Source organism: Arachis ipaensis, chromosome B1 (genome assembly GCF_059453495.1).
Source record: "Arachis ipaensis isolate K30076 ecotype BB chromosome B1, ASM5945349v1, whole genome shotgun sequence".
Classification (NCBI taxonomy): Eukaryota; Viridiplantae; Streptophyta; class Magnoliopsida; order Fabales; family Fabaceae; genus Arachis; species Arachis ipaensis.
Genome location: NC_142436.1, coordinates 128,304,573 through 128,323,921, shown reverse-complemented (window position 1 = coordinate 128,323,921; position 19,349 = coordinate 128,304,573). Strand labels below are relative to the sequence as shown.

Genomic DNA, 19,349 nt, shown 5'->3' with positions numbered 1-19,349 from the left:
CTCAACCGGGATAAAAGCAAGAAATCCCCTTTCTTTCTAGAATTTTGAAAAATACCCCAAATATATAATCAATTGAAGATGTGCATTGGAACTATAGTAAAACTACTAGAAAGTCAATTTACTTTAAAAGTAAGTGCAATTCCGTAAACCAGTAAAAGTACAGGCGAGGTATTAGAAAGAAATAGTTGTTAAACTGTATAAGTAATCTCAAAGTTTCATATATATAAAAGTATATATCTAATCAACAGCAATTTATAAAATCTCATAATTGGCTGCGATCACTGTCAAATAAGAGAAAACTGAATCAACAATTTCTCTAATAATGGACTCGGAATCAGGAGTTAAAAGGCACAGCGCATCAAGACAAGTTCAAAGCTATGTCAAAGAACACGTGAATCAAGAAGAACTCAAACATAGGAAGATAGATGTAACAAGGACTGCAAACAAACATATGCAATTAAGATCAACAAGAATGCATATGAATAGAGGAATAGAGTTGCAAAATCAAACTACTTCTCAAGAAAATTAGCAAACAAGAACTTCATGTTAGGATATGAAATAACAGGTCGACTCGAACAAAATTCAAGACACACAACTGAATAGCATCGAGAAATAGTTTCTAACGTTCCCAAAACCCACGATTTGCTTTTCTCAAAACTCATATATCATCTATGATAACCCATTAGTACTCTCATATACATAATTCACTAGTATTAAGCCGGCCAAACTTAATATCAGGAATCATGCAACTCGAGACTAACGGCGTTAATCAATAGACCTCATGTGCATAAAGCTCTAATTCTCGTCATTCGACAAGATCTAGTACATGACAAACGCCCAGAGTATGCAACTGAAGCATAGTCGGTCCATTCCTCAGGCTCTACAGGAAAGACCGCTCTGATACCATAATGTAACACCCTAACTACCAAAGCTCACGCTTCCGGCTGCGCGACTCTGATAGCTCAGACAATACGACGACTTTTATATTATTTAATACTAAAATATGAGCCTGTTTAAAACTTTAAACCGCAATATCGCTCCCAAAAATACTTTCGTTCGATAATATACATCCATAGATACCATACAACTTACAAAAACTCATAAAGGATACATCCATATATATATATCCATATATATATATATATATATATCATATTACAAGCATTAACCAATACAATCCCTAACCCTCTTACAGAATATATCAAGATACAGGCGAGAGTACAATAAATAATCTAAAGCAATACAGAGCATCTCAACAACAACTAAATAAACTTTTCGTGACTTCTGCGCCCATATCCTGAAAGGGTAAAAATGTAGGGGGGGTGAGAACATCATCCTCGAAAAGGTTCTCAGTAGAGGGTTTTTGGGAATTACTGTAATAGGATACGTGAAGATAAACCGTACCAGTGATTAATAACTGAATTATGCCTCTGTTCCGAGGGTTACCTGAAACTGTAGGCCGATCTCGGATGAGATCTTCTGTACTGGTCAGAGATGACGTGTCCGGCTGGCTGGTGGCGGTCGGAGCTGTTGTGTCTGACTTGTTGGACTGGCTTCACTTCTGATCCTTGGTCACCGGAGGGTGGGGGGTACCTGCAAGAGACTCCGATGCTTAAGTTAGCATGGGTATTAAGCAGGTTTATTGTAGAATCAGAGTATGAGTTATACCTGGGTGCTCCAGTGTATTTATAATGGTTGTAGAGCGACCTTTCTAGATAAGATAAGTTAGTTATCTTATCCTATCTTATCTTATCTTTGGGTGAGGTCAGCTTATCTTCAACGGTACCGCCCTTCTCTCTGTAGGCTTAGGCTGCCTTTGGATTGGGCTGTGTTCCTTTGTTTGGGCCTTCCTGTCGATTTGGCCGACCTCTTTTGTAAAGAGGTCGGATAGTCTGACCTGAAGAGGTCGGTCACTTTGTCTCCAATCATCCCAGGTCGGATAGCTCGATCCAGGGTATGAACAGTGCCCCTGCTTGAGCTCGGTCTTTTTGTTGAGGTCGAGTCTTTGACTTCGGTCCTTCTAGTGAAGCTGAACTCAAGCATTTTGTCGATTCCTTTCTTTGTAGAGCCTTTTTTGAATGTGGAACGTTTTCCTTTAAAAGCGCGCGCTTTTATATCAGCGCTTTGGGAACGTGCGAGGGTTTAATGCCCTCATTAATTGACTTCAAATGCCCCATTTCCTTTGGTTTGAATTTTGCCATCAGAAACAGTTTATGTTCTTCATTTTTCTTCGTAACTTCTCTCTTTACTCTCTCGCTTTCTGTTTCTTGCCTAGAGTTCATAGTTCTTTCCTGCGACACCTGCTCTGCCACTGCTTTCGTGGAAGAAGGGTGATTCTGGATTTCTCTTTCCGTTCTTCGAATTTTTTCGTTTCGCAGGGTAGCTCTGTCGTTTCTGCTCTTCAGCTTTCTTTTGAGGTTTTCTTCTATTTTCCAGGTTCGATTTTTCTTCCTCTGTCATTTTTTATGTCTGATTTTGAGAAAGTTTGGATCTTTTCTGCTTTTTTGGCGTGCCTGATTGTTGCGTGTTCTGGAATTTCTTCGCCGTTTGTGTGAGTTTTTTTGCCTTCCCTGTTGCTCGATGCTTTTTAGGATTTTTTGCATGTTGCCGTCATTTCTGTTTGTGTTTTTGATGATGGTTTTTGGAATGATGATTTTGTTTGATTCTGAAAAAAGGTTTGTGTCTTTGACAATTTCTGCTTGGCCTGTCTGATGTTGGTGATGCTTTTTGCTGATATACTGTAGAAAGATAGTGGCTTGGATGACTTTTGTGTTTTTACTTCCTTTGTTTCATTTGAAACCTTTCTTTTCTTGTTTGATGAATGCTGGGACGTAGGCTTTGTTTCTGCCTCCAAAGGATGCCCCAGGACTTTGGTTTGAGTCTTGGGGTTTTCCTTTTCTGCTTGTTCTCCTGTGTCGTTTTAGTCAAGTTGTTTTGCCCCTTTTCTGAGATGTTTTTTAGTAATCCAATCTTCTTTTCTTATTTGTAGGATTAGTCGGCGTCATGTCTTCTCGCAATAACATTGTAGAGGTGTCTTCCAAAGTTCCCGAGGGGATGTCCGATTGGCTGGACTCCCTTGTCTTAATGTGTGTCTCTGTCGTGGATGCTGAATTTTGTGTGGAGCTGAGGAAACATCATAGGATTTGTGGTAGCAGTGCTCGGGAGAGGGATTATGAGCTTGTAGCTCCTGACTCTCATGAGAGGACTTGTTTTCCTACTTTCGTCGAGGGGGAACGTCCCTTCTTCTACGCCTATGAATATTTCTTCAGCCAGTTGGACGTTACTTTTCCTTTTACTGCTTTCGAGACCGACTTGTTGTGGTCATGTAATATTGCTCCATCCCAGTTTCATCCGAATTCCTGGGGTTTTATCAAAATATTTCAACTGCTTTGCCAAGAGTTAGGCGTAACGCCTTCTGAAACTCTTTTCCTCTATTTTTTTGTCTCGGCCAAGCCCGGAGGTTCTTCCAAAAAGAAAGCTTCCTGGGCTTCTTTCAGATCAGCCCAGGGGCATAAAGTTTTTTCCATGTATGATGAGTCCTTTAAAGATTTTAAGAATTATTTCTTCTGAGTCCGTGCTGTTGAGGGGGTCCGCCCCTTTTTTCTTGATGAGAATGACGAGCCTGCTTTTCCTCTAGAGTGGTAAAAGAATGTGAGAGTGCCACGTTATACATGGGAGATGCTTAATGAGGTTGAGCGGGCTTTTGTAGTTGTTCTTGAAGATTTGTAGGGGAAACCACCCTATCTGGATACAAAAAGATTCTTGAGTGATCCATCTTTGGTTCGAACTGCTTTGGGTACTGTCTGACTTGTTTTTTTACTTGTTTCTGAGCTTTTCTTCTCCTATGTTGTAACTCGTCATTTATGGTTGATTCTGTATTTTCAGAGATGTCGAAAAACAATGATTCCATGAAGGCCTACAAGAAGGCGAAGAAGGCTGCTGCTGCTCAAAACATCTCGGCCAAGGCGGCCGGAGAGGGATCTTCTCAAATTCCTGTGAAGCCGCCCATGCCAAGTTCTCCTGGGCCAAGGAAGGTGATCCCCACTCCTCCAGTTTGCCTGACTGATCCTCCACAGAATTCTGCCATTGCTTCTGGTGCTCCTCCCAACAAGAAACAGAAAACAATTGAGGCCTTTAACCTTGACGCCCCTGATTTTAATGCAATCGAATTCGTAGATCAGCAAATCGGTCCCTACGGTACCCTCCCCATGGATGATGTGTCAATCCTTCGCCATCTGGATTTTATGAACCGAAACAGTGTTAAAATGGCATATATGGGGGCTGCCCTGTACCGAACTGCTCAGAATCTTCCTCTCCATGCTACCAAGGAGTTTATGGAGGAGGCTAAATAGGAGTTCGACAGAATGAAGGGCCTGAAGGAAGGGCTTGAGGTAAAGGTAGCCAAGTTGGAGAAGGATCTGGAGAACGAAAAGGCGAGTTCCCTTGCTCTGGCAGCTTCTGTGCGGTTGGCCGAGGACACGGCATTAAGGCATAAGGACAGTTATGTGACATCTTATCGGGAGGTGGTGCGCCTAAGGAATGAGTTGGAGAATGCGCGAGCTGATTACTCCGAGCTCCAAGGTCATCTTGTTGGCAGCGTAACTACTGCCTATGAGAGCTTGAGGGAGCAGGTTCGGATTATTGCTCCCGAGGCCGACCTGACTCTTTTCAGCCTGGATAATGTTGTGAGAGATGGTAAGATTGTCCCTGATGACCAGGATGATGATGATGTTGAACCTCCCCCTGTGTCTTCTGCCAAAGTGTCAGCCTCTTCAGTTCCTCCAATTGTGTCTGACCCGAATTGCCAGATTCTGAACCAGGATGATGGAACTGTGGATGCTGTCTCCATTCAGACTCGGCCTCCTTCTCCCCGTACTGATGCTGCCGGGAAGGCTCCCGATCTTTGTTGATTTCTCTTTGGATATTTGTGTAGTTGGCCCGGCTTGTGGGCTTTGAAACTCTTTATTTGTAGTTTGAATATTTTGCTGACTGTTGATATTCCTTTTGGTTGCTTGTTTAGCAAATTCTATCTTGAAAAAACAACAAGTAGCTTTTATGCTTTTGATCCTGACCCCGAAGTTTTATAATATTGTGTTTCATATCATGCTTGTTTGTCATAGCATTTTTTGAAAATGTCGGAGCCTTCGGCCTCTTTGAATTGGGCTGGATCCTTTGTGGTCGTGAAGGGGTGGTTCCAACTTGTTTCTTGGTTTTCTTGCTTCTTGCTTGTATCTCTATCGATCCATAGCCGATTTCTTTGCGTTGGTCCTCTTTCCAGTTACTTTTGCAGTCCTCTGTCTTGGACCTTTGTTAGGCCTTTTTAAGAGACTACTTTATAACTCTTTTTGTAGGAGGTCGACTTCTTTATGTCGTCCTTTTCCAAGTTATTTTTGTAATCCTCTTTTTTGGACCTTTGTCAGGTCTCTTTCAGGGATTACTTTTATAACTTGTTTGTAGGAGACTGACTTCGTTAGGTCGATCTCTTCTAAGTTATTTTTGTAATCCTCTTTCTTGGACCTTTGTCAGGTCTCTTTCAGGGATTACTTTTATAACTTGTTTGTAGGGGACCGACTTCGTTAGGTCGATCTTTTCTAAGTTATTTTTGTAATCCTCTTTCTTGGACCTTTGTCAGGTATCTTTCAGGGATTACTTTTATAACTTGTTTGTAGGGGACCGACTTCGTTAGGTCGATCTCTTCTAAGTTATTTTTGTAATCCTCTTTCTTGGACCTTTGTCAGGTCTCTTTCAGGGATTACTTTTATAACTTGTTTGTAGGGGACCGACTTCATTAGGTCGATCTCTTCTAAGTTATTTTGGTAATCCTCTTTCTTGGACCTTTGTCAGGTCTCTTTCAGGGATTACTTTTATAACTTGTTTGTAGGGGACCGACTTCGTTAGGTCGATCTCTTCTAAGTTATTTTTGTAATCCTCTTTCTTGGACCTTTGTCAGGTCTCTTTCAGGGATTACTTTTATAACTTGTTTGTAGGAGACCGACTTCGTTAGGTCGATCTCTTCTAAGTTATAGCAATTCCTCTTTTATAGGGTTGGCTAGACCTCTTTCCAGGGATTTGCTGATAACTTGGGTTGACTTGGTCCGACTTCTTAACGTCGGCCAGTCTTTAAGTTATTATTTAACAATCCATAAGACCTCGTCAGGTTCTTTTTCGGATCACTTTCGATAACTTCTTACATTATTCTATGTTCATCTTTGCCGATTTGTAGAAGGTGGTTTCTGTCTTTGTTTGGTCGACCTTTAGATGAATCGCGTTTTCATCTTTATTGGTCTTCCATCGTGATCGTGCAGTGAATCTGTTTTTCACTTTCTGCCGATCTATTGCTTTATAATCGGGCGATGAATTATTCAGATTAATGCGTTTTGAGAATTTGTAGAATATCTAAAATATATTTTATTCAAAAGGAAATGCAAATATATACATGCGGGAGTTTTTCATCCCTTTCAGTCGAATAATTTCTGGATCTCAACTTGGTGCCTCATTAAAAAATCTTTTCAGGAAAAAGAGTGCACCCTATGACGAGATCTTCTAGCTATAGTACCTTCTTAGGTTGCATGCGTGCCATGATCTGAGAAGCTCTCATCCATCGAGTTCGGACAGTCTGTAGTAGCCCTTTCCAAGTACTTCTGTAACTCGGTAGGGTCCTTTCCAGTTTGCTGCCAGCTTTCCTTCTCCAGGTCGAGTTGTTCCAATATCATTTCGGATTAGGATGAGATCATTCTCAGCAAAACTTCTTGGCACTACCCTTTGATTATATCTTGAAGCTATTCAGCGTTTTAGCGCTTCTTCTCTGATCCGAGCTCTTTCTTGGACTTCTGGAAGTAAGTCGAGCTCTTCTCTTTGAAGTTGAGAGTTGGCTTGTTCATTGTAGTGGACCACTCTAGGGGACCCTTCTTCGACCTCTACTGGGATCATTGCCTCCACTCCGTACGCTAATCGAAATGGTGATTCGTTTGTGGTAGAATGTGGTGTTGTTCGATATGCCCATAGGACTTGTGGGAGTTCTTCGGCCCAAGCTCCCTTTGCTTCTTGCAGTCTCCGCTTCAGTCCAGCCAATATGACTTTGTTGGTAGCTTCGGCCTGTCCATTGGCTTGAGGATATTCGACGGAGGTGAACTGGTGTTTTATGTTTAAGTCGCCAGCTAGTTTTCTGAAACTTGCATCTGTGAATTGAGTGCCATTGTCTGTGGTGATGGAATGCAGGACTCCGAACTTTGTGACAATATTTCTATATAAGAATTTCCGGCTTCTTTGAGCATTGGCGTTTGCTAGGGGCTCTGTCTCGATCCACTTTGTAAAATAGTCTATCCCAACAATGAGGAATTTGACTTGTCCCGATCCCTGAGGAAAGGGTCCGAGAAGGTCGAGTCCCCATTTTGCGAATGGCCAAGGTGAAGTTACGCTGATGAGTTCTTCTGGCGGGGCAATGTGGAAGTTGGCATGTTTCTGGCATGAGGGACATGTCTTTACAAACTCTGTAGCTTCTTTTTGTAGAGTTGGCCAGTAAAATCTCGCCTGGAGTACCTTTTTGGTGAGAGCTTGTGCTCCGAGATGATTACCACAAATGCCGCTGTGTACTTCCTCTAAAACTTCCCTTGTGTTAGAGGTCGGCACACATTTTAACAACGGTATTGAGATCCCTCTCTTATATAGGGTGTTGTTTATGATAGTGTAATACTGAGCCTCCCGCTTTAACCTCTTTGCCTCATTTTCATCTGTGGGGAGTGATTCTGCTTTGAGATAGTTAATTATGGGAGTCATCAATCCTTGGTCCTGACTTGTTATGGCTAGGACTTTTCCTCTTCCGAGATTGACGGGTTCTGTAGCATTTCCTGGATGAGGCTTCTATTGTTTCCCCTGGTTTGGTGCTAGCTAGTTTCGAGAGTGCGTCAGCTCGGGCATTTTGTTCGCGGGTATGTGACAGATCTTATATTCCCCGAGCTGTCTGAGCTGTTCCTTGGTTTTATCCAAATACTTTTTCATGGTAGGATCTTTGGCTTGGTAGCTCCCTGTTATTTGTGAGGTGATTACTTGTGAATCGCTGAAGATGTTGAGTTTTTGAGCTCTAACCTCCTTAGCCAGCTTCAAACCAGCTAGTAACGCCTCACATTCCGCCTGGTTGTTTGAGGCCGGGAACCCAAATTTGAGGGAAAGCTCAACTTGGGTTCTTTGGTTGCTTTCTATTATCACACCTGCGCCGCTTCCGGTCTTATTCGAGGAACCGTCCACGTAGAGATTCCATTCTGTGGGGGTTTCCAGGGTATCTGTGAATTCCGCAATGAAGTCAGCCAAGTACTATGATTTGATGGCTGTCCGAGCTTCATATTGGAGGTCGAACTCAGACAACTCGACTGCCCATTGTAAAATTCTGCCTGCTAGATCTGTTTTCTGCAATATCCCTTTTATGGGCTGGTCGGTTCGAACCTTAATGGTGTTGGCCTGGAAGTACGGGCGAAGTCATCGAGATGTCAGTATGAGAGTGTAGGTAAATTTTTCTATTTTTTGGTAGTTTAGCTTGGATCCCTGTAGCGCTTTACTAATGAAGTATACAGGTTGTTGCCCTTTGTCGTCCTCCCGAACCAGTGCTGAGGCTACTGCCCGACTTCCTACCGCAAGGTACAATGTAAGTGGTTCTTCCTTTCGTGGTCGAGTTAGAATAGGTGGTTGTCCCAGGAATTTTTTGAAATCATTCCTTTGTCCATTCGAAATTTTTTCCTTTCCTTAAAGTGGCGTAGAAGGGGAGAGATCTTATCGCTGATCCCACTAAGAATCTGGATAAGGCTGCCAATCTCCCATTGAGTTGTTGTACCTCTCTGACACAAGTTGGCTCTTCATGTTGAGTATGGCCTGGCATTTGTCTGGATTTGCTTCAATTCCTCTTTGTGTGAGCATGAAACCTAAGAATTTGCCCGCTTTTACTGCAAAGGTGCATTTTGCGGGATTGAGTCGCATGTTGTGCTTTCTTATAGTGTCGAACACTTGAGCCAGGTCAGACAATAATGTCTCTTCGCTTTGTGTCTTTATCAACATGTCATCCACATAGACTTCCATGATTTTTTTGATATGATCTGAGAAGACTTTATTCATTATCCTTTGATAAGTAGCTCCCGCATTCTTGAGACCGAAAGGCATCACAATGTAGCAGTAATTTGCTTTTGGCGTCAAAAATGAGGTCTTTTCTTGATCTGGTGGATACATGGGGATTTGGTTGTATCCGGAATATACATCCATAAACGAGAGGTATCTATATCCGGAGGAAGCATCTACCAAAGCGTCGATACTTGGGAGTGGGTAAGGATCTTTTGGGTAGGCTTTGTTGAGGTCGGTGTAGTTGGTGCACATTCGCCACTTCCCATTTGATTTTTTCACCAAGACGACGTTAGCTAGCCATAATGGGTACTTGACTTCTCTTATGAATCCTGCCTCCAGTAGTGCTTGTACCTGTTCTTCCACAGCTTGGGATCGCTCTGGCCCAAGTTTTCTTTGTCTCTGCTGTACCGGCCGTGATCCTGGATAGACCGCCAACTTGTGACACATTAGCTTGGGGTCTATGCCTGGCATGTCTGCATCTTTCCATGCAAAGAGATCGATATTATCTCGCAAGAACTGTACTAGTAATTCCTTTCCATCTCCTTTCAGGATCGTGCCAATATTAGTCATTTTATCCGAGGTATCTCCGATCTGAACTTTCTCTATTTCACCTTCGGGCTGTGGACGGAGTTCTTCTCGTCTCTGGACTCCACCAAGCTCAATTGTATGGAACTATTCTCCTCTGCCTCTGAGGTTTAGACTTTCGTTATAACAGCGGCGTGCCATCTTTTGATCTGCTTTTATTATGACTATCCCCTCTGTAGTTGGAAATTTCATGCATAGATGTGGAGTTGAGACTATTGCGCCGAGTTGATTTAGTGTTGTCTGACCTATTAGGGCATTGTAGGCTGAACTCACGTCGACCACAATGTAGTCTATCTTGAGTGTTCTGGATTGGTTCCCTTTTTCGAAGGTTGTATGTAGTGACACGTATCCCAGTGGTTGTACTGGGGTATCTCCCAGTCCGAACAGGCTGTTCGGGTATGCTCTAAGCTCCTTTTCTTCTAAGCCGAGTTTGTCGAAGGCTATTTTGAATAAGATGTCGGCAGAACTCCCTTGGTCTATTAATGTGCGGTGGAGATTGGCGTTTGCTAGTATGATGGTGATGACCATGGGATCGTCGTGTCCTGAGATGATACCGGATGCATCTTCTTTAGTGAACGTGATCGCAGGGATGTCGGATGCTTCCTCATTTCCTTCGACATGATATACTTCTTTGAGGTATCTTTCGTGGGATGATTTGGAGATTCCTCCTCCTGCGAATCCTCCATGTATCATATGGACATGCCTTTCTGGCGTACGAGGTGATCGCTCAGCTCGTCTGACATCTTCATCTCTTTGTCTTTTTCTTTGCTCATCATCTCGGGTGGCCAGATACCGATTTAGTTTTCCTTCTCTTACTAATTTTTCTATGATGTTTTTTAAGTCGAAGCATTCGTTGGTGGAATGCCCTAGGACCCGATGATATTCACAGTATTCGTTCCGATTTCCTCCTCCTCTTTTGCCTTTGAGTGGTCGAGCTGGGGGTATCTTTTCTGTGTTACAGACTTCTTTGTAAATATCCACAAGGGACACCCGAAGAGGGGTGTAATTATGATACTTTTTGATTTTTTCGCCCGTTCGATCTTCCTTCTTCTTGGATTCTTTATCTCGTTAGGTGAAACCCGATTTTGAGGCTTCTCCAAGTCGGAAATTTTCTTCCATGTTGATGTACTTCTCTGCCCGCTCTTGCACCTCGTCTAGAGATGTGGGGTATTTTTTTGATATAGATTGGCTGAAAGGTCCCTCTCGTAGGCCGTTGATGAGGCTCATGACGGCAGCCTCTGTTGGCAAGCTTTGTATGTCTAGGCATGTTTTGTTGAATCTTTCCATGTAGTTGCGAAGACTTTCCCGATCTCCTTGCTTGATACCCAGTAGACTGGGAGCGTGCTTAGCCTTGTCTTTCTGGATGGAGAATCTGGCCAGGAACTTTTTGGCCAGGTCGTCGAAGTTTGAGATGGACTTCGGAGGTAGGTTGTCGAACCATCTAATTGCTGTCTTTGTGAGAGTCGTTGGAAAAGCTTTGCAGCGAACGGCATCTGAAGCATCGGTGAGGTACATTCTACTTCTGAAGTTGTTGAGATGATGGTTGGGATCTGTGGTGCCATCATACAAAGTCATATCCGGAAGTTTGAAGTCTTTAGGGATTTTAGTCTTCATGATTCCCCTAGTGAATGGATCTTGATCCTTGCGAGAGTTGTCCTCAGGGGTGGTCCGGGTAGCCTTTGCTTTGAGATCGGCTTCAAGTTGTAGGAGTTTATCTTCCAATTCTCGACGTCGCCTTACCTCTCTTTGTAGATCCTTGCCAACTTCTTGCTGGTACTGGCTTTCTTTTTCGAGTTGCTTTAGGCGATCTTGAAGTGCTTCTATTACTCCCGGATGTGATGAGTTTTTGTCTCTGTTAGATTCTGGAGTATCCTTTGGTGTGGCATCCGTATTTTTGTGCGGCATTCTGTCCTCTAGGTCTGAGTTGTGGTCGTTGTCATGGTCGTCCGCCATGGTGATGGGATGACTTCCAGGTCCCCGGCAACGGCGCCAATGTTCCGAGGGTTACCTGAAATTGTAGGCCGATCTCGGATGATATCTTCTGTACTGGTCGGAGATGACGTGTCCGGCTGGTTGGTGGCGGCCGGAGCTGTTGTGTCCGACTTGTTGGACTGGCTTCACTTCTGATCCTTGGTCACCAGAGGGTGGGGGGTACCTGCAAGAGACTTCGATGCTTAAGTTAGCACGGGTATTAAGCAGGTTTATTGTAGAATCAGAGCATGAGTTATACCTGGGTACTCCAGTGTATTTATAATGGTTGTAGAGTGACCTTTCTAGATAAGATAAGTTAGTTATCTTATCCTATCATATCTTATCTTTGGGTGAGGTCAGCTTATCTTCAACGGAACCGCCCTTCTCTCTGTAGGCTTGGGCTGCCTTTGGATTGGGCTGTGTTCCTTTGTTTGGGCCTTCTTAGGCCTTCTTGTCGATTTGGCCGACCTCTTTTGCAAAGAGGTCGGATAGTCTGACCTGAAGAGGTCGGTCGCTTTGTCTCCAATCATCCCAGGTCGGATAGCTCGAACCAGGGTATGAACAACCTCTTTTCAAAAATAACGGTTTACAGTAAAAGAGAAATTCTGAAATCCTTTTCGGAAAGAGAAAACTGTTCATTTAAAACAATATTTCGAAAGCCTTTCAAAAGGTTCATCTATGCTAAACCAAAAATAGCCTTTCATACTATTCCAAATCAGAAATACAAAACCAAAACCAACCATCGGTCCATCTCATTTCAACCACGGCCCTAGGCCCAAACAATCCAACAACAACCAATCACCACAATCCAACAGAGTCCCAGTTGCAAACACAGATAGGAGGTTCAAGCACAAACAAACAGTTACAGCAAGTAAAGCAAGTAGCAGATAATCTCAAATAGTCACAAAGGCAAACCAAGTACAATATGCACACCCAAACAATGTCACATAAATGCATATGATGCATGCCTGTTCCTAGTGGCTGATGATATTATGTGTCGGTAATAGAGCCAACCCGACAAGTCCTGGTAGCTAACCATTGGACAGTCCCTCTGTCGTGTCTCCCCAACTCGAGTTATACTCAATATAAACTTGATCATAATCATGATCCATATCCATCACCCTCACTGGTGAATATTTATGGGGGTGAGCTCATCCGGGGCTTTCACAGTGCCCGGCCACCCTGACGACATAGGGTCAAAAGAGCTTCGAGTCTCAACCTGGAGCACATGGTGGCTAGCCACTGCTTTCTCCCAGGGAAACTCTTATCTCCGATAGTGGAAGTGCAACATTCACATTTATCAATGATTCAGCATATACATGCATTCAATCTCATCCATGGATCAACATCCATCTCAGTCATCCGGCTCACGGTTCAGTCAAGAACCAGCCAATATTCATATCATACACAGCCATTCCGGCTCACGGTTCAATCCAGAACCAACCAATATTTATAATCATACACAGCCATTCCGGCTCACAACAAAACAGCACTTCCACATTCAACATCATCAATTCATAAAATCGGCATTTAAGCCATAAATCACTTTTTCCCAAATCATTTCACTTTGAAATCAAGTATCAACTCTTTTCAGCCTTGGCTTTAAAGATCTCATTTCTCAAATTATCTCAGGCTCATAAGCCACTTTTACTCAAGGTAAATTCCCCTTTTAAAACCATGCCACTATCGGCATCCTTTTTTCAAAACTTCCATAACCATGGAAAGTTAAAGATTCATTTTGAAACATTCAAAATCATCCATCCAACAATGGGATTTTATAACAAAGTTTCTCGGCAAGGTCCCAAGTCCTTAGGGGAGAATAGCATAATTCATTTCGCCAAATTCATTTAAAATCATTAAAACCTTGGCTTTCCGATTTGAGTAATAAAATAGGATCTAAGCCAAACCGAGTCACGTAATCATTTAATTCTTTCAAGCCGTTTCCTTTACTTAGGCAAAACCAACTTCAACCCCCATGATAAATTCTAGAACGTTTCAACTGTTCAAAATTGTTTTAGTCTTGCAAGAATTCAGAGTTCAAAGAGTACTTAAAACCTTTCCCAAAACATTTCAAAATGAAACTTGTCAATAGACATTTAGGTTCTTTCAACATCATTGAAACTCCTCTAATTGAAACCCTCAAGTCAATTTCAAAGGCATTGCCCTTGTCACATTTAAAACAGCTTTAAAACATAAGTTTCATCTAAATAACTTTCTCCTGAAAAAGATACAATGCCTTTCTTAAGAAGCAAGACTAAATCACAATTCCCTCTTCAATAATTCATTTCAAAAGCATGAATCATCATTTTCTTGATATTTCAACTAAAATAGTAGAAGCCTTCAGCTCATCATTTTTTCCCAGACAACATTTCAATAAAGACTCAGATTTTATAGAAATTTTGGCAGCATCTCTCCTAAAACTTGGACTTTGCCACCCGGTCTGGGTCCCAACAAAACCATTCTACAATTTTTTCCAACAGCCCAGAATCCAAAATCAATTCAAAGGCAAGCCAAAATCCAACAGTTAATCTCAATACCATATTTCAAGAAAACCGTTTCAAAAATCAAATCATTATCAGCCGAATAAACTCATTTCTAAAGTTTCAAAGAAACGGTTCAGTAACAATCATTCATCAAAAACCAGATCATTTAAAGCAAGCCAGGCTGAATTCAAGAGTGGATTCTATTTTTCACATTCTCAATAAAATTAACTCAATTCAATTCTCAACGGATTAAACTCGATCTCAAAGCTTTAAAAGAATCAACTTGAAAAGCATTTCGTTTCACAAAACCACACAACAATTCAACCAACAGACGTTCATAATCAACCAAGGCAAATCAAGCCATACATAAGGCCGATACAATCACCAAATACACATTCTCTCACATCAGTATCCATATGTAATAATTCCAATATATAAGAATATGGTTTTTGGAAAGCGCCCCTACCTCAAAACGCAAATTTCATAATCCAAACGTCTCAGAGTCCTTTCCGCCTCAACTCGAATTGACGGCAACCAAAACCTCAGCTCCCAACTGCTTTCGCAATAACCATAGCAACACTAGTTGCAACATATATTAATCAGGACTCGACCCCCACGTTACCCAAAACTCATTTATTAACCAAACACAAACGAATACTAACGCGAGGCTTTTTGAAACAATTTCTTACCGAATAACACAATGGGGCAGCTGCGATTTCGAACCGGCCCGGCAACAGCTTCGGCAGCGGCCAGAAGCTTCGATGGATCAACTATAAAAACCGCGCAGCATTAAAACCTTCTCGAAATCTAAAAAGGCAGAAACCTCAATTAAAACCCTTACCGGCAAACTTTTCCAGCGATAACAGCAGGGTCTCAAGTGGCAGAAGCTCAGCCCGGAGCTTCGGCGGTGATTCCGAAAGTCACAGAACCACTCCCGGCAGCCAGAATCACAGAGATGCAGCTCCCTTCTCCGACAGCGACACCTGCGGTGGTGGCTGGTGCAATCAGCAACGGCGGCCTGAACCTCTTCCTTTCCTTCAGACCAGATCGGGCGGATCTCCAGCAGTGGCAGCACAGGGACGGCAGCGGCAGTTTGAGGCAACGGCGACAGCACACGGTGGCCAGCTCCGCGTGGTGGGTCACGCTCCTCCTCGCACGATTCCGACAGCAGCTCGTGGCTAGGCCGAACGGCGGCGAGTTGAACGCGGATTATGGGCCGCGCAGCAGCTTCTCTGGCACTTCTCCTGGACGACCGTGGTGGCGCGATCCTCTCCCTCTTGTTTCTGTTTGCTCGCTCACTCGCCCTCCCTGATGCAACACGAAGGCACGGCGGCAGTGACGCCTGCCGGCGCCGCGCTTCCTCACCTCCCCTCTCCTCCGCTCGGCCAATAATGTTTCATGGGTGTGGGTCGTGTTGTCGATCCCCCCTTCTCTGCCTCTTCTCTCTCAAATTCTGTTTCCTTCATTCTTCATATGGCTGAGTGTTTATGTTTAGGGTAGAGAGGGGCAGCAGCTGCGGCTGCTTGGGTTTGAGGGAGCTAGGGTTTCATTTTGAAACTTAGGGTTAAGGGCATTTTGGTAATTTCCGATAAAATTGTGGACAATATAGTAATTGAAACCCAAATTAAATCCAACACTATTTATATATAGAAAATACTATTTGCTCATCAATTTCACAAATTATTTTCAATAAATTGTCCAAATCAAATAATTAGAAATAATATAATTAAATCCTTTATTTTCTCAAAACAGTAGTATCAATATTCTAAAATATTAATTATTTAGTCCAAAATCATATAAAAATCCTTATTATTTCACAACCACCAACTTTGTGGTTTAAATATAGAAAATAATTCAATAATTATAAAATTGGATAATAATCATAACTTATCTCAAATTAAATAAATCAAAACTTGCCTTAATTATCTTTAATAAAATAATTTCTGAAATTAAGACTATAAATAATTATATGATTTGAGACTTGATCATAAAAAGACTTTTCAAAGGTTATGGGTCTTACACCATCCCCAACCTGTCCCTTTCCCCTTCTCCTTCCACTTCCCTTTCTGCTTCTCCAACCTGACGCCCTTCCCCTTTTCCTTCCCCTTCCCCTTCTCCTTCCCCAACCCGACACTCTCTCCATCCTCAACCATACTCTTACACTCACAACGCTAAACACACGGAGCTCTCCTCAACTCTCGCTGTCGCCGCCTCTCGCCAGCATCTGTTTCAGTGCCACGCTGCTCATCCCCCTCCGCAACCTAGTCTCTCACATTCAAATAGAGGCAGAGGCAGAGCACAAAGTCTCAACTGTAAAATCCAGTTAATTAGGAAATAATTAACCAATAAATTAAAATATATTATAGAAAGTGAGAAATGAGGTTTTTATGGTTTAATGTGGTAGAGAAAATTAAAACGAGAATTTCGACACCAAATTTAAAGAAATCGGCCCAAGATTGCACCGAATGGGCCAAACCGGGCTAACCGAACCCAAGTTGGGCCCTTGGCCCAGCCAAGCTTCATTTAATTGATGAAGCTCAGCTCTCTCCCTCCCTCAAGAACACATTCACGCTGAGCTTGAGAGGGGAAAGGGGGAGGAAAACACAAACCCTTGCTCCAACTTCAATTGATCATATCTTTTAATCCGGAGTTCCGATTGACGCACCATTTGTGGCCACGTGACCGCGGCGTCGAGCTCTCCAAAACACACACAAGCAATCTTGAGGACGTTGAGGTAAGTTATAGTTTCACCTTCGAATTCTCAGCCCTTAATTTTGAGTTTATTGGGCAAAAGTGTTGAAATTTGTGAGCTCCTTGTGTTATAGGATCAAATTAGCTTGAGGGGAAGGCTTGTTCTTGCCCCCTTGATCCTTGGGCTGGTAAGTACCTCAAACCCTAGTGGAAAATTCTGAAATTTATGGTATTGGGTTTGAGTTATTGTGTTTTGGTGTGATATTGTGGCTTAGGCATTATATATGTGTATATTGGAGCTTGATTGGTGATTTTGGAAAGCTTTGGGGTGGAGCACCAAGCTTGGAAATCGGATTGGTGGAGTTGGAAACCTTGGAAGTTGAATTTAAGTGTGTTCCGGGTGGAACGGGAATCAGCCAAGGTATGGTTTCAGTTTTCTGTATCTAAAATGTAATGTGGTGTGAAAACGTAGGCTAGTGACCCTAGGATAGAGTTTTAGAATTGTTGATGTGGTTATTGGTTTATTTGGATTGAATTGAAAATGTATGAATGATAGTGGAAATTATTGTGAGTGGTTGTATGGATTGATAAAGCTTGTACTATTGTATGTTATATGGATTTAATATGTTGGATTGATGATAAAGTTAGGTCTTTGATGATGAGCATGATTTGAAGTTTGATGATGATATGTGTGTATATATATATATATATATATATATATATATATATATATATATATGGTGATTGATGAATTGAATATTTGTTGGGAGATTGAGATATGAAATGTTGATTGTGATATGAGATTTGTTAAATTGAGATTTGGCTAAATATGGTGGAATTGGTGGATTGATGATTGTATGAGTCATTGGCAATGATTGATGTTGGAAGGATGAGTTTTGGTGGGTTTTTGAATGAGTTGGTAAGTGTATGTTTTGAAATTGGGAGTTTATGAGTTTTTGGTAAAAATGAAAATTTGATGAACTTCCACGGATCATATTTTGAGCTATTGTTTTGGAAACTTAATGATTTTTATATCAAATGAAAGATAAATTCATAAGCTTTAAAATGGTTCAAATTTGGTGGAAATCTAAATTTTGTGGAAGGAGATATGATCGTTGGAAGTTTGGGTTAAAAATCTGAATTCTGCAACTTCTGCAGAATTTGTGATTTCTGGTTTGTGTGTGCGCGCACAGCCCTGTGCGCGTGCACACCTTTGTGCGCACGCACACTCCGCGAGAATGTGTCCTGTGCACACACACAGCCCTGTGCGTACGCACACGCGGAGGCAGGGCTACTGGTGGCAGCGCTAGCACGCCCTGTGCGCACACACAACCAACGAAGGATTTTAAGTTGTGCGTACGCACAGGCCTATGCGCACGCACACGTTGGGATGGGCACACTGGTGGTGGCGCTAGCACACATTGTGCACGTGCCCCACCCTGAGGATTTTGTGTTCTTTGCATACGCACAGACCTGTGCGTACGCACACGTTTAAAAATACTTCTGGGCGTGCGCACACACACCGCTGTGTGTACGCACGCGACCCAGTTCTTTTCTAAAGCTTTTGTTTTCAACCTCTTCACATTCCCAACAAGCTCGTAACCTTTCGAGATGTTATTTCACGCTTATAAATCCCCAATTTCATCCTTTAAATCTAGAATTGATATAGAATGCCTAGCGAGCGAGCGTAAGCTAGGGGAGAGGGTAACTTGCGGGTGAAGGAAGCGATGTGGTGATGAATTCTGATGAAAAATGATGATATGAGTTGAGGAGGAGGATGGTGGAGAGCTGTATATGATGATAGCTGAATGGCTGAGTGTGATATGGGCTGAATGGCTGTATGTGATGATGATTAAATCTGATTATGAATTATGAGTTGAAAGCCGGATGGCTGAGATAAATATTACTGTATGGATGTGATTAAATGCATATATGCTTAATTGAATCGTTGATATTATGATTATTTGCACTCCACCTATCTGAGATACGAGTTTCCCTGGGTGAAAGCAGTAGCTAGCCACCACGTGCTCCAGGTGGAGACTCGATACTCTGCTGACCCTATATCGTAAGTGTGGCCGGGCACTGTGAAAGTCCCGAATGAGCTCGTCCCCATAAATATACACCAGTAAGGGTGTTGGATATATATGAAATGATGACTTATGCTGAGTATAACTCGAGTTGGGATGCAGACAGAGGGACAGTTCAATGGTTAGCTACTAGAACTTGTCGGGTTGGCTTTATAACTGACATATGAGACTCATCAGCCACTAGGACAGGCATGCATCATATGCATTCTATGTGATTTGTCTGGATTGCCTAATTGACTGCATCATTAATTGCTACTTACTTAATTGTCGTATCTGCTTCCTACTTGTGCATTTCTTTGCCTGATATACTTGTGCTTGCATTTATATTACTGTTGGCAGTTGGGAGGTTTGCAGGATTTAGAAGGGGAGATTTAGTTAGAATTGAAGATCCTTAAGTTAGTTGCCTACTTTTACATTTCTCATGGTT

General features: G+C 42.4%; 1 pseudogene; it reads right to left on the bottom strand.

Annotated features, from left to right (window-relative positions):
- Positions 1-358: 358 nt before the first annotated feature.
- On the bottom strand, positions 359-11,304 carry LOC148578339 (uncharacterized; annotated as a pseudogene).
- Between the last annotated feature and the right edge of the window lie 8,045 nt (positions 11,305-19,349).